Source organism: Pseudophryne corroboree, chromosome 5 (genome assembly GCF_028390025.1).
Source record: "Pseudophryne corroboree isolate aPseCor3 chromosome 5, aPseCor3.hap2, whole genome shotgun sequence".
Taxonomy (NCBI): domain Eukaryota; kingdom Metazoa; phylum Chordata; class Amphibia; order Anura; family Myobatrachidae; genus Pseudophryne; species Pseudophryne corroboree.
Window position 1 is genome coordinate 721,401,650 of NC_086448.1, and position 24,994 is coordinate 721,426,643.

A 24,994-nucleotide genomic window follows, 5' to 3' on the forward strand; every position below is an offset into this window, starting at 1 on the left:
TGCCCATTTTTAATCACTTTTCGCCCATGCCTTTTCGCTTTTTTAGGGTGAAAACGGACTCAAAACTGGGCGAAAACTTCGCGAATTCACCAAAACATGTTGATCGGCAGCGAATTCACCAATCCACGTGGTTTTCTCCCGTGGCAAATTTTTCGACCTGTCAAAAAACGGCATGGGCGTTGAATAGGTCGAATGTAAATTCTTCCTAAAAACGGCACTAACTGAATCCCCCCTTATGGGATGTAGATGTAGAAAGACTGAAATCTAGGACACAAGTGTTATGTAATGATCGTCCACCATTCCTTAGCTCACCCCCTCATTTCCCTACACAAGGTCTATGGAAAGAAATGACAGCTAACGTGGGAGTCAGAATGTGAAGCAATGACCTTACATACAGCATATGCTACTAGTTGGTAATTAATACAACATGTGCTCCCAGGGCTTCAAACACAGCTACATACCAAGCAGCAATAACATCCTCCCAATTTATGTCTCTGCTCCTCCGATTTCTCCTCAGCCACTGGATTTCTCATTACTAGTCTGTACGCCCTTTGGCATCCATGCATAGTGATCACCATGGGGTTAGTATAGTTAATATACTTGTAATGTAATGTAGAAATACTTTTGCAAATCTTGGGAGAGTAACAGGATTTTCAGTTTTCAAGATGAAGCTATTACGTATATGTAGGTGAATTACAGATCTGATGACGGTCTCAGAGTAAGAAAATTGTGGTGAGAGGGCTTGTGTCTCACAATGCCCACATTTCTGTGGGATCGGCTCCCTTCAAGAGAGAGGAAAACAAGACCTGCACATTCTGCAACTGCATTAGTCATTTGGAACTCTTGGCTTACTGGATCGCACAGCTCAAAGTGGGAAAAATAGAATTCCTGATCTTCCAGCTCACCCAAAACCAGCAGAAAGTCAGAAGCAGTTGAGGAGTTTAAAACTCAGAGAGAGAGAGAGAGAGAGAGAGAGAGTGAGAGAAAAAGAGAGAGAGATTGACAAATTGCTTTAAATAGAGGTAGTAGGTACACAGAGAGAAGCCTGATTTCTGGTGAGAGCACCGATTTTCCTGCCAGTCACTTACACAGATTATAACAGGATTACACATGTATTGAGCATCCATCATCCACCAGATTGGCAAGTGTGCCATGCCCACAACTAGTGTCTCCTGAGTATTCCCTTGTATCTGACCATGCAGACTCATCCTGCCCACTACTAGTGTTCCATGAGTACGGATGGTGTAATGGATAGCATTACTGCCTCACAGCACTGAGGTCATGGGTTCAAATCCCACCATGGCCTTAACTGTGTGAAATTTGTATATTCTCCTCGTACTTGAGTGGGTTTCCTCCGGGTACTCCGGTTTCCTCCCACAATACAAAAATATACTGGTAGGTTAATTGGCTCCAAACAAAATTAACCTTAACGTGTATGTATACATGTGATAGGGAATATAGATCATACTTGCCTACTTTTGAAAATGCATTTCAGGGAGATGTGAAAGTGACACCTAGCAGCGCGAACGTGCACTGCTACATCTGAGAGGCGTGTCATAAAAATAACTTACATCCAAATGTAAATGAGCCCCAAAGTTAGTATAATACTTGTTGAAGAAAAAACACTGATATTTTGCAGGATTTTTTTGTGTATTGTGTGTTACAAGAGGTTCCACATACTGTAAGTGGTCAGGAGAAACCTTATATGAAATGCATGCAGCCATAGGAATCACTGTGCCTTATAACCAATGCAGGGAAATGGCGCTGATGATCCCATTTGAATGTATATATCTCTGATTTTTATTTTTCCCCAAGAATGTAACAGCTGCATAATGGGGATAAGGTGCAATCAGGGAGATTGCTGGTCTGTTCAGGGAGTCAGGGAGATTGCTGCTATTTCAGAGAGTCTCCTGCAGAATGAGGGAGGGTAGGCAACTATGATATAGATTGTGAGCTCCACTGGGGCCGGGACCGATGTGAATGGCCAAATATTCTCTGTAAAGCACTGCGGAATATGTGTGCGCTATATAAATAACCGGTAATAAATCAATCAATCAATCAATAAATAAATAAACTCCCATGTAGTTGACCATGCAGGCTCACCCTGCCCATAACTGGTGTTCCCTGACGACTCCCTTGTAGCTGACCATTCAGACTTACTTTGCTCACATCAGGTGTTCCCTGAGGACTTCCTTGTAGCTGAACTTGCCGACTGCCCTGCCCACAACCATTGTTCCCTGAGGGCTCCCTTGTAGCTAGGGAGGCCAATCCCGGGATCGGCATCGGCGGGATCCCGGGATTTGGGCCCAAAAATGCCGGTATTTGAATCCCAGGATTCACGGGATTAGAGTGCGCATGCGCAGTTTTTACCGGACATCGCTGAGTACTATAGCTCAGCGCTGCCCGGCTGTCAGCGAGGTAGTTCCACACACACACTGACCGCGCTAGCTGCATTTCAAATGTAGCGCCGGCTGCCAGCCAATCAGAGCTGGCAGACCGGCAGCCAATCAGGGACGCGGCAGCGGACGCGGCTCCTGATTGGCTGCCGGACTGCCAGTTCTGACTGGCTGGCGGCCAGCGCTACATTTGAAATGCGGCCAGCGCGGTCAGTGTGTGTGTGTGTGTCCATGGCTGCTGCCCGCGGCCCGCCCAATTAGTAAGTACTATCGCTACCTACAGCCACACTCCCTCACTGCTCCAGACATCCTCCCTCTCTACTCCTGACATCCTCCCTGCTCGCTACACCCACCTTCCCTTCCTGCTCCTCACATGCTCCCTACACACCCACTGTCCCGCTGCTCCCTACACCCACCCTCCCTTCCTGCTCCTTACATTCTCCCTACACCCACCCTGCCTTGCTCCCTACATCCACCCTCCCTCCCTCGCTGCCTTCCACCCCTCGCTGCCCTCCACATATACTCTCTCTGCTCCCTACACTGATCCCTACTGCAATCCCGGGATTGAGCATTTTTCAATCCCGGGATTGAAAAAATGCCCCGGGATTGGCCTCCCTACTTGCTGACCATGCAGACTGCCCTGCCCACATCCGGTGTTCCCTGAGGACCCCCTTGTAGCTGACCATGCAGACTCCCCCAGCCCACAAGCAGTGTTCCCTGAGAACTCCCTAGTAGCTGATCATGCAGACGACCCCTGCCCACATCCGGTGTTCCCTGAGAACTCCCTAGTAGCTGATCATGCAGACTCACCCTGCCCACAACCGGTGTTCACTGAGAACTCCCTAGTAGCTGATCATGCAGACGACCCCTGCCCACATCCGGTGTTCACTGAGAACTCCCTAGTAGCTGATCATGCAGACTCACCCTGCCCACAACCGGTGTTCCCTGAGAACTCCCTAGTAGCTGATCATGCAGACGACCCCTGCCCACATCCGGTGTTCCCTGAGAACTCCCTAGTAGCTGATCATGCAGACGACCCCTGCCCACAACCGGTGTTCACTGAGAACTCCCTAGTAGCTGATCACGCAGACTCCCCCAGCCCACAAGCAGTGTTCCCTGAGAACTCCCTAGTAGCTGATCATGCAGACGACCCCTGCCCACAACCGGTGTTCCCTGAGAACTCATTAGTAGCTGATCATGCAGACTCCCCCAGCCCACAAGCAGTGTTCCCTGAGAACTCCCTAGTAGCTGACCATGCAGACTCCCCCTGCCCACAAGCAGTGTTCCCTGAGAACTCCCTAGTAGCTGACCATGCAGACTCCCCCTGCCCACAAGCAGTGTTCCCTGAGAACTCCCTAGTAGCTGATCATGCAGACGACCCCTGCCCACAACCGGTGTTCACTGAGAACTCCCTAGTAGCTGATCATGCAGACGACCCCTGCCCACATCCGGTGTTCACTGAGAACTCCCTAGTAGCTGACCATGCAGACTCCCCCAGCCCACAAGCGGTGTTCCCTGAGAACTCCCTAGTAGCTGACCATGCAGACTCCCCCAGCCCACAAGCAGTGTTCCCTGAGCACTCTCTAGTAGCTGACCATGCAGACTCCCCCAGCCCACAAGCAGTGTTCCCTGAGAACTCCCTAGTAGCTGACCATGCAGACTCCCCCAGCCCACAATCGGTGTTCCCTGAGAACTCCCTAGTAGCTGATCATGCAGACTCACCCTGCCCACAACCGGTGTTCCCTGAGAACTCCCTAGTATAGACTTGCCCTGCCCACAACTGGTGTTCCAGGAGAACGCGCTTGTAGCTGACCATGCAGACTCCTGCTAGTATCAGCCCCTCACAAGCCTAAACGTGCAAGGACTGAGTCGCTTACTTTCTGTGTCTTCAGATGCTGTAATATTAGCTTGGTGCATCCTTAGTCACCACAATCACCTATGGTAGGTGCATATTTTCCATCCGAGTATGGCCCCCAATGTAAGCGATTAAGTGTCTGTGTAGGCAACCAGTTTAGTGACAAGCCAGCTACATTCTCATAACACACCCATAAAAGGGACCATCTCTGTGCTTCTGCCACCCAGAAATACCCAGCACATTTTCTGAAACATACACAGTGTAACATTTCTGCGATACAGGTTCACAGGGATTTCTGCGTACATGCAATAGCGACAAACAATCAACTTCGTGAACATCAGCATCAAGAACTTGAATGTTTAAATATTGAGATTTGTATTGAGTATTTCTCAATTTTGTGGACACTTCTGAGCTATCCTTAAGGGCCGTGCTAACGGGGAGATTTCCCCAGAGATGTGTGCTGAGTGATCTAGCACAGACCGCTCAGCACACATCTCTCCCCCCGCTCAGCACAGCGCAATGTGCTGAGCTGGGGGGGAAACGGACACGGGGGGGGGGGGGGTGCTCATTTCACCCAGCAGTGAAATGAGCGACCTGCTAGATTGTGCCTGCAGGCCAACCTAGCAACGGCGATAGCGATGCGCGGTCTGTCGCCGGCACCCCTACACACAGAGCGATGTTCTAAGCAATCTAGTCAGATTGCTTACAAATGAGCTGAACATCGCTTCGTGTGTACCTCCCCCCCCCCCTTATCCAATTAGCTGGTAATTTATCGAGGCTAATTACCTCCACTAGGGCTATCCAATTAGCCCTGATGCCAGCAGTTATTAGGAATTTTTTTTTTTTTGCCTGCCACCAAATCCACGATAAGCAGGTTTTTTTTCCAAAGCGCGGCCATAAAAAACACACAAGTCCATGACTTTTCGGCCGAAAATAGCCCCTGTGTTTTTACACCCAAAAAATGTTCTAAGTTGATAGCCCGATAACTAAAAAAATCAGCGCTAAAAACAAAAATCATGGAAAACCCCATTTTTCGCACACCCACATTTTTTGGGGGTCTTACTGGATTACTATTTAAATTTATGTGTTTGTGTTTTATTTTTACTTTTGTGCATTACAGAAATATTGTACATACTTCAAAAGCAGAATGGGTCACTCGTAAAGTCAACTTAGACTAATTTCTGAATGATGTGAAATGAAAGGTACTTTGGTATAACATTGGACATTCCGACCCGTTCGCACGCTGCTTTTTTTCTGCAATCCGTGCGAACGGATCCAAACTGCGCATGCGTATGGCCGCCAATGCACAGGAGCATCGTTGCCCGGCGACGGCAGTCGCCAGGCAGTGACGGCAGCTACGATGGAAGCGTTCGCAGCGGTGAACGCTAGAAGATTGACAGCAGGAAGGCGTACCTGGGAGGCAACTGACCGTTTCTGGGAGTGGTGAGGCAAACGCAGGCGTGTCGCGGCGTTTGCAGGGCGGGCGTCTGACGTCAATTCCGGGACCAGACAGGCAGAAGTGATCACAGTGACTGAGTAAGTTCAGAGCTACACGAACAGTTTATGCACAGCTCCCCTGCAAAAGCATTCTCACCCTTGCTAAGCTAAAGTACACTCCCCCACAGGCGGCGACTATCTGATCGCACGGCTGCAAAAAAACTGTTAGCGAGAGATCAACTCGGAATGACCCCCTAGATGACAATACCCTGCATTATACAGAAACGCCTTTTCTAGGCTGCATTACAAAATAGAAACCAAACATTATGGAAAATGGACTTAACATTCTGCTGTAAAATTGTTCATAAATATCCATACAATTAGACTATATATACATACATTTTTATATAAATAATACATTGCAAATGCAAACATAAAGACAACCACAACATAGTTGTGGTTCGAGCGATGCTACGGTCATCAATTTTTGTATGCGGCTAACAAAGAGCCTAATTTATTATGCTGCTGTCAGTGCTATTACACAGCAGCCCTACTGTAACTACTCTGGCTTTTGGTTTGACCTATTTATAGTCCATAGGCTTTCTATACTCACAATCTAATGCAGCTTTCCCACTCTACAGGGGTTGTTCAGAGTTGATCGTAATTTTTGCTAAATTACCAAATACTGTAACCGTTCTACTGACATGCTGGCGGCCGCCCAGCACAGGGCAAGGTGTGTGGCACCACCCCGTGGAAACCTCAAATAGAGGTTGACCTCTGCCATGTTTCCAATATGAGAAAATGCATACAACGTCATCTGCCAGCCCCGAAAATGGCCATGGCATGCCTGCGTTTCTGCTCCCCCCCCCCCCCTCAACATCGCATCGCCGTCCGTCGCCTGTCAATCACTATGCGATTGCATTCTTCCGGGATGTGATCGCATAGTGAAGGCTCGCGCACTACAACTGCTGTGTGTGCGCAGACCCTCGGGACGTGGCCGTGTACGCGAATGCACCGGCTGCGTCCCACTCTTAATAAGGCCCTAAATCAGCTGTTAAAGCAATCAGCTGTTAATGCATCTCAGCAACAGTAAATGCATTGTTTGCCTTGATTAAATATGAAATGCGCTTAAAACATGTTAGAAGTGTTCAGTTTATTTGCTAATGGAGTCATAAATAATAATAATAATAATAATACTACATTTTTTATATAGAACTTTTCTTCCCAGAAAGATAAACGCCTGCTGATGCATCTGCAAATCTGCATTTTCATTAGCAGAACCACAATGCATATGCAAAAAACAACCACAGTTGACATTTGCGGCTGACCCATGCATACTCAAAATAATCAGAATGCAGTCGCACCGGGCGCCATGTTTTTCATCGCAGCATTCGCAGATGACATCAGATACACAGCCTGAAAATGGCCATGACATGACTGTCCTCTCAACCACTCCGCACAATCGCCATGTTACCACCCATGAACGGTCACTTCCTGTCAAATTGCGACTGCTTTATACTTAGACTGCAAATGCAGAGCGATGAGCAATGCGCTCACATCACATGTGCAGTCGGACGATAATCGCTCAGTGCACGCGTTCTCACTTCAGCAAATTATAGAAAATCAGGTCCTTAGTGCACATGATGATCTTAATGCAGAGTTGGTGCAGTCATTCTGGGTAATAAACTCCACAGGTTACATAACCCATCCATGAAAGGTACCAGACGAGGTGCCTTTTATGGCTGAGCAACATAGGTTACCCTGGGTGGAATAGGCAATATCTAGAAGAGATGAAGGGGAAATGGGGAAGTTGCATTGTACTAAAGCTAGAAGTAGAACCTTTATAAAACCATCAGTTCCAAGTATTTTTCTTCCCTCATCCCACCCACGGGTGTACCAGGTGATGCAGCCATCTTGGGTGCACTACAAAGGTTACAAAGTGTGAGATACACCATACAAGAAATTAAGACTTAACAAAAACTGAACACAGTCAAACATGTTATGTTAGGACTCAATGGTCTTGATGCAATCCGATACAGAGAGTAGTTTGCCCCTACAAATTTGATTTGTAAGACATTAATGACAATGTTCCTATTGGGAGAGGCAATAAAAGTTCAGATTTAGGGGCAAAATGTATCCAGCCTTGGAGAGAGATAAAGTACCAACAAAATACTGTGTCATTTTCAAGCACATCCTGTAAAATGGTAGTTAGAAGTTGATTGGTTGGTATCTCACTCCAAGGCTTGATACACCTCCCCCAATAAGAGACAATCAATTGGACCTGTTGACATTATATATTACTGTTGCACGAGCCTTCATTTTACAACATACAAGTGTTCAGAAATGATGTACCCTTTAGAAAGAGTGGAATCAGCAGCCATCAATTCTGGGTTATTGCTGCTGTCCCGATCGCTGGTGGGTTTGCTTTATACTTCCTATCTGTGCAGGCCTGTTCCCTGGGAAATGTAGATTGGAGGGTCTACAAACTTAAGTTGGACAAGTTGTGGTGTCTACTTATATACATCATGCCCGCCCACTGGTGCATGTTGATGTAATAGTAATAGTAACATAGTAATAGTAGTAGAGGTTGAAAAGAGGCAAAATGCCCATCGTGTTCAACCTGGATCGATGTGGATCACATCATCGATGTATCGGTGAGCATTGTGAGATGACATGCTTTGTATCACTTAGTGGCAGGGTGGGCCTTAACTATGGAAATTGCGTCACAGTGTTGGATGTGGTCAGGATCCCGGCGGACGAGATTCTGTCAGAATGCAGACAGCGGCATCCCTACGGTATGTACTGGGCTTAGGTTCAGGGTTAGGCAGTAGGGGGAGGGTCAGGATTAGCCTGGGGAGGTAACAGTTAGGGATAGGGTTAAAATGTTCACCGGGATCTGTTGGGATTCTAAACACCGGGATGCAGGTGTCAGCATTCCGACTGTCAGGATCCCGGCCGCTGGGATTCCGATACCATCCAACAGTGTGTTTGTCCCTGCCCTTTTCTCAGGTAGAAATACAATGCAATTTGGTGCATGCAGAGATTTATACTAAACATACACCAGAAATACTATGTGGCTGAAGAACAGAGAGCGAATACCCTTTTTAATGAATTTCAACTTCGTCATTATCTCCTCCCAGTTGCAAGTATATATTTTTGAAGCCTTTCGAAACAGACATATAGTTATAGTCTTTTTTTTTTTAAATATCTTTTTATTAAACATGCTTATAATACAATACAGAAAAGGGTTACACATAGAGATAGAAGAAGCAAATGGGAAAGAGTAGAGCAAGCATTACCAATCAAGTGTATAAAGACAAAAAGGACATGTAGCAAGGGAACAAAACCTAGAGGGTAATTCCAAGTTGATCGCAGCAGGATTTTTTATAGCAATTGGGCAAAACCATGTGCACTGCAGGGGAGGCAGATATAACATGTGCAGAGAGAGTTAGATTTGGGTGTGGTGTGTTCAATCTGCAATCTAATTTGCAGTGTAAAAATAAAGCAGCCAGTATTTACCCTGCACAGAAACATAATAACCCACCTAAATCTAACTCTCTCTGCACATGTTATATCTGCCTCCCCTGCAGTGCACATGTGCACTGCAGGGGAGGCAGATATAACATGTGCAGAGAGAGTTAGATTTGGGTGGGGTATGTTCAATCTGCAATCTAATTTGCAGTGTAAAAATAAAGCAGCCAGTATTTACCCTGCACAGAAACAAAATAACCCACCCAAATCTAACTCTCTCTGCAAATGTTATATCTGCCTCCCCTGCAGTGCACATGGTTTTGCCCAACTGCTAAAAAAAATCCTGCTGCGATCAACTTGGAATTACCTCCCTAGAGAGCAAAAATACGTAGAAATTAGCATATAAGAGAAGTACATACTGTATGAGTTTACTGACAGGCATAAGACACGTGCTGGTGGAAGCTGTTGTGGGTTACTGCACTGTGCAAGTTTATAGTGATCTTAGCAAGTAAGTATAGATGCCACCTGTCTATTCTCCTCCATCCAAACGCAATCCAGAACAAAAAGACCTTATATGTGTTCTCACCAAGGATACAGGTAAATGTTGATTTAAAAGTAACATGCTTAAAAATATATACAGGATTTTAATTGATGTCTAAAATGTAAAAAAGATGGAGACAGCTGGTAACATCTGTTCTAGGAGCGTATATAGAACAATACCCTCCTGTGTCACAGGGCCTGACTGTACGGCTTTCCCATGAGCCGTGATAAATAGCTCTACCAGATTTTTGACGTCGAAGAACTAATTTCAGTTATGCAGAAAAAGGAATACAGTCCAAAAGCAGCAACTGTGCCTGCATCTAATTAAACAGATAACACATTACACCTGTTCATTTGCCCATTTGCGCATGCACAAGAGCAGAGCAGGGGCCTTAGGAGGATAGATCACATTGAAGGGACCCCACATTTTGCTAGGGTCTGTGCCCAGGGGCTGGCTGGGCAGGGTGCCATCTGCCCTCCGGGCCAGTGCAATTTAAGTGTTCCAGGGCCATTTTTGCATTGCACTTCCTGTGAAAAGCTGGGCCACTTGTTTAAGCCTGCCCCCCAGGCTGAAAGTTGCCAGCCAGCCCCTGGCTGTGCCCACCAGTCTAGGAATATTTCTTCAGCCTACAAAATCTGCTGTGTACACATGCTGTATTAAGAGTGCCTTAAAGGCATAAATACAGTCCGGATTTTCTGGTCTTGGCACACACCTACTGTGATTATTCTAGATTCCATGCCTTTGGCTGTCACAGTGCCAGCAAGTTTACCCTACCGGCGCTAACAACAGTGTAAGTCACACCTACTGAGATATTGCCCTGTCTGTCTGCTTAGATTACAGCACAAATACACAATACACTTTCAGTATAGATACTACCTGCATTTCTGAAGCTGAAACAATGGAGATAGCTTTTGCGTGTGACATTTCCATTGATCTCTTTTAGGGATCACATCACTGGCACCTGTTCTAGGTCACGTTTCAGAGTTTACAGACTATTCCGTCAGAGACTACAATGCCAGGCCAAGTCCTGGTCTCAGATACTATCCATTCTGCAGCTGGAAGCAGAAGAGACTGATCAGGTTACAGAAAACGCATCTGGAACGTGAATTAGGAGAATGAGGGCAGAGCAAGCAACGTGATCAGAGCTAATGCTCTCCATTCCTAATTTGATGCACTAGATTGTGTTGTACTTGAATGCAGGTCTATGTAGCTCTTTTAAGTTAATAGATAATAAAGAACATAAACCTCCTAATGATAATGTGTGGACCCTTATTCAAAAAGTAAAGCATTCAATACCTTTAATACCAAGAAATAATGACACGGAGACTTGAATTTGGCAGAAAATTGTTAGCTATTTATTGTACCCTAACCATTAGAAAAAACCTGTAAAGTAAAATTTAAGTTAACATGCCGATTCAGTCGGCATATGGTGGCAGAAAAAAGAACGGCTATATTCCACTGACGATAACCTCAAAAACATTAAAACCCAAACGATCCTAATTTACCACAAACCATACATAGGTAATAGGTGCCAGACTCAGACCTCCACGCTGACTGCCCACCCTGATGGGTGATGACGCTGCCCCCTGATGGGTGATCTAGCGGCCTTAAAAGTCAATGGAGGTGAGTGCACCTAAACCACACCAATACTGTAAACAACTGTAACTAACAAGTCAAACTACAACCTACCGTTCTTTTCCGCCAACAAATAGCCAACGATAAACCACAACTAACAATTTAGAGCCAAGGCACTCCGTGCCAAAACCTCTACCAAATGGGGTGGGAGGGCGGAAAGGCAAACCAGCAGCAAGAGAGACTCAGCTAGCCAATACATCCCTATATATACTGAACCCTCCCCTCTCTACCATTGGCTGTACTTTTCATAACATTTAGGTCCACCCCTCACAGGAGGTTTAACTCTCTCCATTCCTATGCCTGTCATTTCGCTCTCCTTACCTGATACAGAACTGCCAAAACTGCACAGATTTACATCCATCCATGTACAGCAGAATTGAATATAATTATTATTATCCTTTATTTATATGGCGCCACAAGGGTTCCGCAGCGCCCAATTACAGAGTACATAAACAATAAAATAATAATAAGTAAATAATCAAAACAGATAAACAGCAACTTACAGTTGAAGACAATATAGGACAAGTACAGGGTAAATAAACATAGCTACATCAGCAGATGACACGGAAATAAGTATCAGGTGGCAGAAAACCGCAGGATTTGGTGCCGTCGAAGATCATTAAAGTAAGAAAAGGATAAGCATATGAGGGAAGAGGGCCCTGCTCGTGAGAGCTTACATTCTAAAGGGGAGGGTCAGACAGACGGGGGTGACACAGATGGGGTAGACAGAGAGCGTGAAAAAGAGGGTTAGGATGACATACTACAGCACAGCGATGCCCGGCTGTACGGCCCGGGTGGCACTGGCAGTGGGGTGTTTTTAAAGCTGATGCGGGCGGCATGAACAAACGCTGACCGTGCCGGTGGCATTTCAAATGTACAGTAGCACTGGCCGCCAGCCAGTTAGAACAGGCAGTCCGGCAGCCAATCAGGAGCCGCTGCCGGTCCGCCGGTCCGCCAGCTCTGATTGGGTGGCGGCCAGCGCTACTGTACATTTGAAATGACGCCAGCGCGTTCAGCGTTTGTTCATGCGGCCTGCATCAGCTTTAAAAACACCCTGCTGGCAGTGCCACCCGAGCCGTACAGCCGGGCACCGCTGTGCTTTAGCACTCAGCGCTGCACGGCCAAAGTGTGCATGCGTAATGTAATCCCGTGAATCCCGGGATTGGAGCCTCCAATCCTGGGATTCAAATTCAGGCATTTTTTGTGTCAGAATCCCGGGATCGGCTTCCCTAGCTGTAACATAACAAAATGTGAAAAAAGTGAAGTGCTGTGAATACTTTCCGAATGCACTGCATATGTGTGCATCAATAGCATGGGTTTTTTCTCGGATTAATTTAGTCATGCCCCTTCCCCACGAGGCATGCGCCTTATTGTCCCTATTGGAAAAATCGTCACAGGGCATCAAAAAGTCTACTTACGGCTCTGGGTCTTGATGCACATGATGTCTCTGTACTTCCCAAGTCACTATAGTTTCCTGAGGCTTGTGCTGTGTTCAGGACTAATTATTCCATACTAATTCAGAATCGTTCATTTTTCACACTTCAGCTATTTAACTACAGTACAAACCCCGGATAATGCTGATGCCTGCATAAACTCTGTAAGAACTACTAGCTAAGGTTCCCAGCATGTAATACTATTACACCACACCTAAGGCATGTCTGCTGATAGAAAGAAGTACTAAAAAGGGGAAGTGACAATAAGGGGGGAGAAATATAGTTAAATAAATATCCACGTAGAAAGGATGTCTCTTATAATAGAATGAACTGTCAGTTCTCTCTTCCTTGTATACAAACTGATGAAATATAAGTCTAGTACAGCAGGTTTTACTATCATACCCCAAACTCCCTGGCCCTTACCAAAGTTTGGCAACCAACATGTATTTCCATGTAGACATCTTCCCTGGCTCCAAACTTCTGTATTACCAAACCCATACCGTTCAGAACTGAAGGACTAATTGTATGTAATATCCTGATGTTTGTAGTCAGTGGGGTAAATTTACTAAGACGGGAGTTCTATTTAAGAGATGAGATGTTGCCCATAGCAATCAATCAGATTCTACGTCTCATTTATCTAGCACCTTCTAGAAGATAATACCTGGAATCTGATTGGTTGCTATAGGCAACATCCCATCTTGAATAGAACTCCCATCTTAGTAAATTTACCCCAGTGTATACATTTTTTTTTTTATACAAAGTTCAGGAGAGAGAATTGACTGCATAGGAAAGGAAAGAGTTAAACATCTGGTGAGGGGTGGACCTAGCTGTGAGGAAAGTGCAGCCTTTTTTGAAGGGGAGGGTTTGATATATATAGGGAAGGTGAGGCCATCTTAGCTCTCTCTTGTGGTGATTTGCCTTGGTTGGTGAGTGCTGCAGTGCAGATAAATTTTTTCACATTCGTGAGAGTGTTTTATCAGCCACTTTGTCCCCTCTCTCTTGTGGTGATTTGCCTTGTGCTGGGTGAGTGCTGCAGTGCAGAATATTCCCCAAAGTTTTATTATAGGCAGCACTTACCTACAATACTCCTTTAGTAATGTCTTCCCGTCCTCGTCGGTCAGCTGGGACCCCAGCCCGATACCGCATGTACGGTGGTAGGGCTGGGCCCGAAGACGGGGTGGCGGGCATGGGGGACGGGGCCCCGTCCCCTGGGACCTCCACAGGTGCGGGAAGGCAAGCGGGACGGCGGGCCGGGTCGGCCTCGCTGCTTGAGGCCAGGGCGGCGTTGCCATCTGGGCGCAGGCGGCGGGGTGGGCCGGGGGCTCCGCCGGGTCGCCCGGAGGTGATAGGGCAGCAGCCCTCACCTCCGAATACTGCGGAGGAGACATTGGTGGCCAGTGCCCGTGGGCGCGCGCATGCGCGCCGCGCGCCTTTCCGTGGAGCCGCAAACGGCTCCGACTACGCCCCCCTTGCCGAGGCCGAGTGGTGGTGCCAGGCAGGGGGGGGGGGGCCGGGCGGGAGACATTGTTTTAGCCGAGCGGGGCCTGTCGCGGTGCCTCGCCCGACGGCAGTTCCGGAGGTCCCTGCCGGAGGATCGCGGGCGGGAGGCAGCGGGACGCGCGCACGGCATGCGCGCGCACCCATGCTCGCCTCAGGCGGCGCCGCTCGCGCACGAGTGCGCGCAGCGGCGCCGCAGGCCTCCTCGTCTCCCCATCCCCCTCCCTTTCAGCCGGAACCCGGCGAGGGTCGGGGTGGAGGAGGAGGGGCAGCGATCAACCAGGTATAAGCAAGCAGGGAAGGCAAGTGATATCTCCCGACGCGGGGGCCACCCGGCAGGCGGAGGTAGCTCCAGCCTGGCGGGGGGTGGGTACCCCCAGGGAATACCAAGAGCATGGCACATGCCAGGCTGCAGGTGCCGGAGGTTCCGGGCGGGGGACCAGGCCACGGCACCTCAGGGGGCGCAGGCGGTTCCCCGCCTGGGCCATCTGGGCACCAGACAGCGGGGCACCGTGGGACAACTCTTGGGCGCCGGGTGGATCGGCGCACGCCGCCGCCCGGGAGCCCGCGGGGGTCGGCGCCACGTCCTGGGGTGGTACTGACCCTCCCGGTACGCTGGCGTCGGCCCTGGCAGCGGTTGTGTCGGCGCTGGGGCCGCTGACGCTGCCCCAGAGTTGGCAAGCGGTTCCGGTGTGCCGCCGCCGACGGGCGGTTCCGGTGCGCCGCGGGTGGTTCCAGTTCGCGCACAATGTCTGCAGCCCAGCGGGTTGCTCGCGCCTGCCGTGAGCTGGGAGTGGCCGCTACGCAGCTCCATCAGCAGTCCGGGCGGGGCGAGTGGGAGCTTTTAGAAGAAACGCCTGCCCCCCGGGGTGCGAGGCGCGCTTCGCGACTGCGGTTTGGGCCCTCTTCCCCTTTTTCTCCTTCAGGTGAGCGCGGTGAGGACGGAGTCGGAAGAGGAGGATGTCGGTTCTGTCATGCCGGAGGATTCCGGATCTGAGCAGTCGACGGCATCAGGTGAGACGGAGCAGTTGGGGTCGGGCTCTTGCACGCGATCGAGTTCCCGCAGCTCCTCTTCTTCTTCCTCTTCCTCCTCTTCTTCCCCCCTGCCGCCGCAAGCGTCCGAAGTCAGTAGCACGACTAGGGCGAAGAAACGCGCAACGAAATTTGCCAAGAGGGTGGCGTGGCGGCAGGCGAGGCGGAAGAGGTGAAGGCGGCTTAGCAAGTACGCTCGCAGGGCCAAGAAGCGACGCCGCCGGCCCGGTGTAGTTCGCTGCGAGTACACTTCCGTTATGTGGGGGCTATGGGACAGCTGCCGCAGAAAGATTCGCAGGGGGGACTAGGTCTATGTTTCGTCTTGGCAAAAGACGCGAAGAAGGACTTTAGAGCGGCGGTAGCAAAGAAGGGCATCGGGGCCGAGGCCTTCCGTACCTTCGATAACTGGCTGGCTGGTTTTGGGTCTTCGCGGCTTGTGACCTAGAAGATAGGCCGGACGAGCACATTAATATTATACGGTATCTGCATCTCGTAGGGCGGACGGGCTCCGCGCAGGTTCGTCCGCCCAGGGGCCCGGCGCGGATGGCGGATCGGCAAAGACAGGTAGGTCGGCCGTCCGTGCAGAGGGACAGGCCGCCACAAAGGGAAAATGCTTCGCGTTTAACAACGCGACATGTTCCTTCGGCAAGCAGTGTCGGATTCGACACTCATGCCTGCAATGTGGCGGGTCCCACCCGGCCTCCTCCTGCTTCAAAGGTAGTCGTCAAGGTACCCGGGGTAAGCAAACTTACCCAAGATCGCGAGCGCTCCGCAGAGCGCCAACGCCAATTACATTGGATACAATGGGCAGGGGGTTGGATTGGTATCCAAATAGGGCCGACGCGTTATTTTATTTTTCAGGTTTGCGTTTTTGTTTTCGCTTGCCTGTTGCGAGCGAGGTTACGGTGAGGGCCCAAAGGAACCTCCAGTCTGCTCGTGCCTTGCCTTTGGTACTGCGGGAGAAGGTAGACGAGGAGGTCAGGCTGGGCAGGATGGAGGGGCCGTTTCCATCAACCCCGGTGGAAGGCTTAGTCATCTCCCCAGTGGGTGTGGTTTCCAAGAAGACTCCAGGCGCTTTTAGGCTTATCCAGCATTTTTCTTACCCGTCCGGGGCGTCGGTCAACAACGCGATACCACCGGCTCATTGCTCGGTGGGGTATCAATCGTTTGACGAGGCGTTGGAGCTGGCCCGCAGCTACGGTGCTGGGGCCTTCATGGCTAAGAGTTATGTCGAGTCCGCTTTTCGGTTGCTGCCGCTACATCCGGACTCATTACGCTTTATGGGTTTCCGGATTGGAACGGAATATTTTATCGACAAATGCTGGCCGATGGGATGTTCCGTTTCATGCTCATGTTTCGAACTATTTAGCACATTTCTACATTGTGCGTGGAGTCTTCGTCGGGAGGTCATGGGGTCGCGCCATTACCTCGATGACTTCCTGTGTACGGGACCAGCTAACTCACCGCGATGCGGCGACTTGCTTTTCAGCATCCGAGCTCTGTTTTGTCACTTTGGAGTTCCCGTGGCCGAAGATAAAACAGAGGGGCCGGTCTCCTGTTTGTCAATTTTGGGGATCGAGATTGACACGGTGGCGGGATCGTGCCGTCTGCCTAGAGACAAAATGGTCAAACTCCGCAACGCCATTTGCCGGTTCGAGGGGTTTGTTCAAGGTAAAACTGCGGCAGGCGCGATCCGTGCTGGGCATGTAGAACTTGCTTGTCGGGTAATCCCGATGGGCAGGGTTTCTGCCGGAAGCTAGAAAGGGCGACTGCGGGGTGTGCCAGACCACACCATTTAGTGCGTTTGTCCTTAGAGATCAAGAGGGATTGGCCGTAGGGGCCTCGTTCCTGTAGGACTTCAACGGGGTGTGTATAGGGCAGGCCCCAACGGTGGACAGCGCTAGGTTGCAGCTGGTCACCGATGCAGCGGGGGCCGCTGGATTTGGTTGCTATCTGAAGGGATCTTGGTGCGCGGCCTCGTGGCCGGCGGAATGGCGTCGCGAAGGTTTAACTAAGGACCTTTTGCTTCTTGAGCTTTTCCCCATTATGGTGGCGCTGGAGGTCTGGGGCGATCGCCTGGCTCATCGCAGCATCTTGTTTAGATGTGACAATCTGGGCGTGATGCATACGATAAATAACCGCAGGGCGAAGTCGCTGGTGGTTCTGCGGGTGCTGGGGCAGTTGCTGTTGACATGCCTACGTCGGAACGGGTGGTTCCGCGCGCAGCATGTGCCGGGGCTGGAGAACGGAATTGCTGACGCGTTGTCACGAGGGCAGTGGGAAAGGTTTTGTTGGTTGGCACCCGAGGCCGACGAGCATGGTTTTCATTGTCCCGGTTATGTTTGGCAGGTGATCGGGCCGGACTGGAGGGTCTAGCGTTGCGGTCAGTCGCGCCAACCACGCTTAAGGCCTACAGGCAAGCTTGGAGCGAATGGGAGGAGTTTGTTCAAGGATGAAATTCACAAGTTAAGAGCGGGCATCGGATGATGTTTTCTTTTATTTGGCAGCTGATTGTTTCGGGTAGGTCCAGAGCGGTGGTATCCCGATACTTGGCTGGGATTTCGTTTTCAGCAAAATAAAGGGCGTCCCCGACGTGACTAAGAGTGGGATTCTGCTGACGGCAATGAAAGGATGGGCGCGAGTCGCGCCGATGCCGCCTGACAGGAGGCGGCCCATTGATGCGGCCTTGTTGCCGGATGTTATCAGGGCGGTAGGAGCTGTCGCATCGTCCATGTTTGAGTCGCGGTTGTTCAGTTTGGCGTTCTCAATGGCTTACCATGGGGCCTTTAGGGTTTCGGAATTGGTGGCGCTTTCTAAGCGAGCAGAGTCGCGCATGCTGGTCGAGGACGTGGTGGTGGGTGAGAGGTCCTTGCTTTGCGGATTGCGTCGCTCTAAGACGGACCAAGTGGGGAGAGGTCGTTGGGTCACCTTGGTTCCGGCACTGGATGGGTGCATTTGCCCAGTAAGTTTGGCAGTGTAGTATGCGGCAGTACGGCCCGGCGGTCGGGGGTCATGGCTGCTGCATTATGACGGGCTGCCGGTGACGAAGTATCAATTTCATTGGATGCTGGGTCGCTGTCTTGCGAGCTTGGGCCTTCCACCCGCTGCGTTTCGGGGCGCATTCCTTCCGCATAGGGGCTGCGACGGCGGGATTTTCCAGGGTCGAGGTCCAGGCGGTGGGGCGATGGAAGTCGTCAAGTTACAGACGGTATATTCGCCACGTTGCATGAGATGTTGGCTCGCGCGTAGTTTGTTGTTTAATTACAGTTGTTCAGTCATGTTGTACAGTTCAGTACGTTATGGTGTTGTGCGTGTGTTTGTCTTCCCCCCTTTTATCCTACTCAGGGATTAGCTACTCGCCGTTGCGGGCATGAGCCGGCAGCGGGGGTCTGGAGTTATTTTGCGATTTTTTGCCTGACTTGACGGACTGAATTCTAATCCACATGTTATTACATGTTTTACCCCTTTTTTACCCCCCCCCCTTCCCCCCCCTTTTTTTTGTTTATTTTCTTAATTTTGTTTTCATCTTTCCCATTTGTGTGTTCATGTTCTGCTTCAAATTGGCTGGAAGCTCGTGCAGATCGGCTAGGCCGGGACTGCTGCAATATACGGAAACAACATTTTTCTTTTTGGCAGATCCTTCAGGTTAATGCAGTAAATTAAACAATGGTATAGATGATTAGTAACCACTTTTACCCCCTTTTCCTCCTCTTCAGGTTGGTTGGAAGATGACTTGCCTATTTGGGTGGTTGGCCTCTCTTATGTGTATTGGGCCGCCCAGTTTTGGCCTCGGAGGGGGCACAGATGTTTTCCTAGGGCTCGAGGAGTTTCGTTGGCTTGGTTGGCAAGGGATGATGTGGACGGAGTTGAGAAGTAGACTAGTGAGTCAGGCCAGCAAGCATGGAGCCCTAGGGTGTTGGTTGTCCATTTAGGTGGCAACGACCTGGGGAAGAGGACTTCTTTGGAGATGCGGTGGGCCATGATACAGGATCTGGCAAGTTTGGCCGCAGCATGGACCAATTGTGTATTGGTGTTCTCCTTGATGGTGCCAAGGTTGAGTTGGCAGGGTTTGGCGGACGGTCGCGAAATTGAGGAGGCCAGGCAGAAGGTGAATGGGGCGGTGGCGAAGTGGGTGTTGTCCCACGGAGGCGAAGTGGTTCGCCACCCTAGGATGCGGTTCAGAGACAGTCACCTTTTTCGGCCTGATGGTATGCATCTATCCAATGAGGGGATGATGCTTTTCCTGGAGGATCTGGGTTTCGTTTTGCAGGAGTTAGGGTAGGTTATGGTGGCGGTGCGAAGACTTTGGGGATGAGTCTTTCGCTGTTGGCGGAAAAGAGCGGCAGTTTTGTATTTGTATGGTAAACTGTAGTGTTTTACAGTTTGGTGTGGTTTAGGTGCACTCACCTCCATCGACTTATTGGCCGCTTGACCACCCGTCCGGGAAGGCAGCGGCAGGGCACCCAGGAGCGGTGGGTAGTCACTGTGGGGGTTGAGTTGTCACCTATTACCGGTTTGTGATAATTGTAGTAAAATTAGGATCGTTTCGAATTTTTAGTAATTTAAGGTTAATTTAGGTTAATAGAGCCGTTCTTTTTGCTGCCACCATATGCCGGCTGGATCGGCATCTTAATAAAATTTTCTATTACAGGTTTGCTATTGGTTAGGGTCAAATAAATAGCTAGCAATTTTTCTGCCAAAATTCAAGTCTCCGTGTCTTTATTTCTGGTTTTGAAGGTAATGAATGCTTTACTTTAAAAGAAGGGGGTCCACCAAATATCACTAGGATGTTTAGGAGAGAGAATTGACTGCATAGGAAAGGAAAGAGTTAAACATCTGGTGAGGGGTGGACCTAGCTGTGAGGAAAGTGCAGCCTTTTTTGAAGGGGAGGGTTTGATATATATAGGGAAGGTGAGGCCATCTTAGCTCTCTCTTGTGGTGATTTGCCTTCCCACCCTCCCGCCCCTGTGGTCAGAAATTCTGGCACGTGGTGCCTTGGCGTTAAGTTGTTGGCTGGTTTTATCGTTGGCTATTTATTGGCGGAAAAGAACGGCAGTTTTGTATTTGTATGGTAAACTGTAGTGTTTTACAGTTTGGTGTGGTTTAGGTGCACTCACCTCCATCGACTTATTGGCCGCTTGACCACCCGTCCGGGAAGGCAGCGGCAGGGCACCCAGGAGCGGTGGGTAGTCACTGTGGGGGTTGAGTTGTCACCTATTACCGGTTTGTGATAGTTGTAGTAAAATTAGGATCGTTTCGAATTTTTAGTAATTTAAGGTTAATTTAGGTTAATAGAGCCGTTCTTTTTGCTTCCACCATATGCCGGCTGGATCGGCATCTTAATAAAATTTTCTATTACAGGTTTGCTATTGGTTAGGGTCAAATAAATAGCTAGCAATTTTTCTGCCAAAATTCAAGTCTCCGTGTCTTTATTTCTGGTTTTGAAGGTAATGAATGCTTTACTTTAAAAGAAGGGGGTCCACCAAATATCACTAGGATGTTTATATTATCTGCTGTGTATGACTGGCGATCTCTGTTGCCAGAACATGCTGATTGTTCATTTACTATATATTAGCACACACCCCACCCCCAGGTCTCCATATTTAGGGGGTCATTCCGAGTTGTTCGCTCGCAAGCTGCTTTTAGCAGCTTTGCACACGCTAAGCCGCCGCCTACTGGGAGTGAATCTTAGCTTATCAAAATTGCGAACGAAAGATTAGCAGAATTGCGAATAGACACTTCTTAGCAGTTTCTGAGTAGCTCCAGACTTACTCGGCATCTGCGATCAGTTCAGTCAGTTTCGTTCCTGGTTTGACGTCACAAACACACCCAGCGTTCGCCCAGACACTCCTCCGTTTCTCCAGCCACTCCCGCGTTTTTCCCAGAAACGGTAGCGTTTTTTCACACACACCCATAAAACGGCCAGTTTCCGCCCAGAAACACCCACTTCCTGTCAATCACATTACGATCACCAGAACGAAGAAAAAACCTCGTAATGCCGTGAGTAAAATTCCTAACTGCATAGCAAATTTACTTGGCGCAGTCGCACTGCGGACATTGCGCATGCGCATTAGCGACTAATCGTTCCGTTGCGACAAAAAAATAACGAGCGAACAACTCGGAATGACCCCCTTACTCAGGACAATTATACTGGTCTGTCCTGGCTGCTAGAAAGTTAGCCGGCATGTCCGTCACTGCTCTGTATAGTAGAGCAGCAATGAATGGGCGCCCTACGCACAATGCAGGGGTGTATAGAGAAGGGGCAGCTGAGGGAAGAACTACTGCTGCACATGCGATGGCCACACACAGAACACCATGCGGCCATCTTGCATTGTAGGGTTTTGACACATCTGATCCTCAAACATCCTGTAAGCAGGAAGAGACGCTGGCATGAAAAAAGCATCCAGATATCACTGGCATACACATCAGGTTTACTTTAGAAGTAACAAGAATGCATACATACACAGCACCATAGCCTACCTATATGTATATATACAGTATAATGTGTAACTAGATGTGTGGAGTTTGTATGTTCTCTCCTTGTTTGCTTCCAGTATTCCAGTTTTCTCCCAAACTCCAAAATGCAAACCGGTAGGTGCATTGGCTGACAATAAAATGAACCATAGTAAGTATATATGTATGTCCATATGGTAGGGAATTTAGAGTGTGGGGCTGGGACTGATGTGAATGGCCAAATACGCTCTGTAAAGCGCTGTGTAATAAAGTATATGTGTGGTGTACAGACAATGGGTAATAAATCACAAAACAATGTAATGAAGTGTCATGTGCATGAGAGAATAGTGCATTGACAGTATTGATAAATGCGTAAGACACATTTACCCAACAGAATACAAAACACAAATTAAGTTAAATATAAACATGTAAACCCCCTCTTAAAATGACTAGATTGCTGCAACTGCTGGTGCATATATAATAGATGCAGGGTGCGTGGAGCTACATGTCACGCATTAGAAAAGATGGTGCCTGGGATTGTAAAAACTCTTAGCCTTTTTATACAATTCCTAAAAAATATCAGACTGTAAAATGCACCACTGCCATAGGGTAGTGTACGGGTGGGTAGGGATGGGGGACACACAGCCCCCCATTACCTCTGGCTGCAACTTCATTTAAATATATCTATATAGCTGCCACACTAATGAATGAAGTAAATTCAGCTACAGGGGTAAATCCACAATCTGCAATCAGAGGCTGCTATCGCTATCCACCTCCAACTGGCCCCAAAATCATCTGGAAGGACCCAGGTGGGTGCAACACATTCTCCTAGCTGCCACGGCTTCTTGGCCCCTGCACCAACTTCGCTTCACAATCATGTTGATATCAACACCACAGTGGGCCCCACTATGCATATAGTCAAATTACTCCTTGATCTGTGTCTTATATATACCAACTCTCCGTGTTCCCCTTGTGTATTTCCACCTAGGTTTGTCATTTCTCCACATATTGAGTATCCCACCCAAGATGGCTGCCTCGCCTGGTACTTTTGTGGGAAAGAAGAACAGGAGGCATAATTCAGATCCTGTTAGGCACGTTGCACAGGCACCGGACCTGTACTACACATGTCCTGTGTCACTGGACACACTATGGCTGCAGACGTCGAGAGTCTGCAGCCATTTAGGTGTGGGGATTAGCAATGGCCTCCATTTCTCCATTTGTCGCCTCTTTTTGGGGATGTGCCAAAGCCAGGATCTCTACTGGATGACAGAGATCTCCTTGCCTCTTTGTAGGAACTGTGGCAGCCGGCCAATGGTGTCGCAGGTGATACGATGCTACGTCCTATAACGCAGCACTTCCAAGGGAGCAGCAGCGATGCTCACTTCAACCACATCTGATTTAGGCCCAATGTGTGGAGTAGATGATGCAGTTGGTACTGGAACCTGTATTTCATGTCTGGTATTTTGTACTTTCCCAAACGTGCACCAATGTGGATCATATCTCTGCCTTTCACTTATGCGACAAACTGTAATCCTGTACTGTGCCCAAGTGGGGCGCCTTACCTAATACTTTCATGGGTAGGATGAACGATCTGTGGCACTAATGCCTCTCTGTGTGTGTTGTTGTCCTTGTGCATATATCATTCATATATTGTATTCTGCACTTTGTATCTCCCCAAAATCTAATCATATCCCCACATATTGCTCCCCCCCCCCCCCCCCCCCAATTGTAACCTCTGCTTTTAAGGCGGCTGCCTCACTTGGTTCTTCCGTGGGTAGGATGAACAATTCATGGAACTGAAGAAGATTTGGTATGTACACGTATCTTGTATTGTGTACGGTGCATGTCCTATCTTGTATTCACCTACAGCAGTGATTTTCAACCTTTTTTTTTACTCGCGGCACACCGAATATTTTAAAATTGCCAAGGCGCACCATCAGTTCCCCACAGAAAAAAAACTAAAAACACACATTGGCCATCACAGTATAAAAAGAATCCACACATACATTGGCTTACACAGGATAAACAATCGCATTGCTCCCCACATAAATCATATTGCTCCCCACATGAATTATTCACATTGTCCCCCCCGCCCCCCATAAATCCTATTGCTCCCCACAGGAGAAATAACATAACAAATATCAGCCCCTACCGATTAGCTGTCCTCCTCCCTGTCCCTCAGTGGCGGGGATTGTTCATAGTGGAGTGCTGCGAATACTGAGCAGCGGGTGGTCGGGCAGATGTGGGTGGGCAATGAAAGCTGTGGATGCAAGCGGGAACTGAAAGATGTGTATACAGGCGGGTGGGCTGGCTTGGTGGTGAGACGCTGCGGCCGTGACCTATGATATCACACTGCCGCATCATCAAGGCATAGGTCACGGCCAGAGCATGACTGACCCTCTAAGAAGAGCCCGGGCCAACAGTTCACTCTGAAGGTACAGGAAGCTGCTCCGGCTCCGCGGCACACCTTGCAACTGGCCACGGCACACTGGTTGAAAAAGCCTGACCTATAGGGACCATTGTAAGGGACCCAAGTAATATCTGGTTATAAGTGAGGGGTGGTATGTATAGTCGAGGGAGCCATTATCAAAATAACGTAGCCAAAGAAGTTGTGCTTAAATAAGTTATGTTAACACCATAGCTAAGTGGCTCCTGGGAGTTACTTAGCCATGTGAATGTATTTTTTTTTTTTTATGGAAATACAAATGAATTACATTCCAGATAAGTTTAATTATTTGCCATACTGGGAAAATACAGCTCTGTGTGTACAATGCACTTAGATGTAACTGTAACAGTGTTTACAGCAATTGTAATCACATGTTGTCCGCCGTGCACACATTTAGCCGCAGCAGTATATTGCACCAATCAGCTTTATCATTTATTCTCTGGAAGTACAGCAGCATGTATATTGCTTTTTTCGTACACATTGAAAGCAGCCAGGAATGACCTCTTCTCCCACATGCAGCTCCTTGTACTACTCAGCACCAGTAACGGACTGTGCTCACCGCGCAAAGCTTCAGACTTTTTTTTTTAACAAGAGACTGTGAGAAACATTACACAGTGATCTACAACATTACGTGTGGGTATTTACAGAGAAAGCATACAATACTTTAGTAATCTAGATTCCAGAACATTAAAAATGGATCCCCCTTAGTACGCTGTCAGCTGCGAATAGTGGTCATGTGAATCACATGGTTACTTCCTCACTGGGGAAACTTTCCATTTTAGCAGTTAATGTCCTCAA

At 48.7% G+C, this 24,994-nt stretch overlaps 1 protein-coding gene across 4 annotated transcripts in view; it reads right to left on the reverse strand.

Annotated features, from left to right (window-relative positions):
• The window catches only part of PAG1 (phosphoprotein membrane anchor with glycosphingolipid microdomains 1), a 477,890-nt gene that overhangs the window by 196,167 nt on the left and 256,729 nt on the right, over positions 1-24,994 (reverse strand). The gene's annotated exons all lie outside the window — the stretch shown is intronic.